Consider the following 1,961-nt stretch of genomic DNA (forward strand, 5'->3'; position numbering starts at 1 on the left):
ACAGAGCATCTAGATTTGTAGAAATGTTCGCCATCATGCCTGACATCCAGGATTCTCAGAGAAAAAGAAAACAAGTTTCACACTTGGCGTCTTTCTCCATGAACCACTTGTTGGTAGTACTGGGATCTGAACTCCGGGCAAGGTGAACACACCAATTTGTGAGCAACTAAGGAGCTAGGCCATTCCCAGGATCTGCCATTGATCCCCAGGTACACCATAGTCATAAATTCATAATTTAAAAGTAGGATCTATATTGACATACATGTGTGGACAGGAATTTGAGTTCAGTCAAGTATAACTGTGTTGACATGGATGACAATCTGTTCCCATGGTTATAGGGTTGCCTATGCATTCTCCATCCTAGCTGAGAGCCAGGACTTTCACAGGAGAGGAAAACGTGTGTAATAACTGTCATCTGACATCAGGATGAATTTTTTGTCAGTGCTGGGTTTTGAACTCAGATATGAGTAGCTCTGTTGCACTTTCGGGGTAGGAGAATCTCAACATCCTTGAAGACTAGACTGTCAGGCCTTGTCCAGAGCATGATTTGAAGCCCCAGCACTGGAGAAAATAGCAAGCCCACCTTTCTTAAATATAAGCTCTCTCTTTGCCTACAGGTGTGGTATGCATCTTGCATTCCGTGTAGTTATTCTTTTTATTTTGTGTCTTATTCATGGATGTATTTTGTATTTTATTGAGTATGGTGACAGATATCACTGTGCTAACATGGATGACAACCTATTCCCATAGCTATAGAGTTGCCTATATAGAATTGTCCATCCTCGATGAGACCCAGAACTTTCACAGGACAGGAAAACATATGCAACTATAGGCTTCTCACATCAGAATGAATCCTTTTGTTGTGCTGGAATTTGAACTCAGGGCCTAACAGGTCCAATTGTTGAATGGTCATGGTGAGCACACGAGCTGGTGAGCCCCTAAGGAGCTAGGCCATTCCTGTGACCTTTGATGGAGCCCTGGTGGGGGCCAATATAGTCATAAATTCATAATTAAACAAAGGATCTATATTTCCAAAGAGGTGGGCGGCATCTTGCGTTCAGTGTAGTCATTCTCTTTATTTTGTGGCATATTCATTGATGTACTGGGTATTTTCTTGAGTATAGGATGACAGAAATAAATCTGGTGAACTGGATGACAACCTATTCCCATGAGTAGAGAGTTGTCTATACATTCTCCATCATCGCTGAGACCCAGGACTTGCACAGGTGCAAGGAAAATAGGTGTAACAATTGGCTTCTGACATGAAGATGAATCTTTTGGCAGGGCTGGGATCTAAACTCGGGGCCTAGCAGGCCCAATTGGTGAATGGGTCCACATGAGCACACCAGCCTGGGAGCCACGAAGGAGCTAGGATGTTCCCAGGACCTGAGATTGAGCTCCCACTGGGGGAAAGTGGGGAGCATAATATTCATCTATTCATAAGCTGAAGGTAGTATGCAAATAAGTACATATTTGTATAAAGTAGTAGAGATAGTGACCTGTGATGGAATTCAATCTGTGTGACTACTGATTCTTGGATCTTTCCTGATGTCTCCATTTCATAATGCTGATGATTATTGTCATGCTTCATCAACTCTTCTTTGGAAATAATCAATACTCCATGAGTCTTGCCCATCATTTCCTACTTGCATCATGCACGAACTACTCATTCAAGGATGAGATCGATGACATTCCATGACTCATCATAAGTCCAGAAACGAGTATCTCAGAGTCTCCCGCCATTCCCTCTTCATAGAGGGGCTGAACTCAAGCCTCATTCCTGGAAAAGATACTTCTTATATACATTTTAAAGATACGATTCATAGGGGATTGGAAGGTGGCTCAGTGGTAGAGTGCTTGCCTTGTATGCCTGAGGCCCTGGGTTCGATTCCTCAGCACCACATTACCAAAAAGGAAAAAAGCCAGAAGTGGCACCGAGGCTCAAGTGGTAGAGCGCTAGC

Source organism: Dipodomys spectabilis, unplaced genomic scaffold (genome assembly GCF_019054845.1).
Source record: "Dipodomys spectabilis isolate Male_0828 unplaced genomic scaffold, ASM1905484v1 ptg000247l, whole genome shotgun sequence".
Taxonomy (NCBI): domain Eukaryota; kingdom Metazoa; phylum Chordata; class Mammalia; order Rodentia; family Heteromyidae; genus Dipodomys; species Dipodomys spectabilis.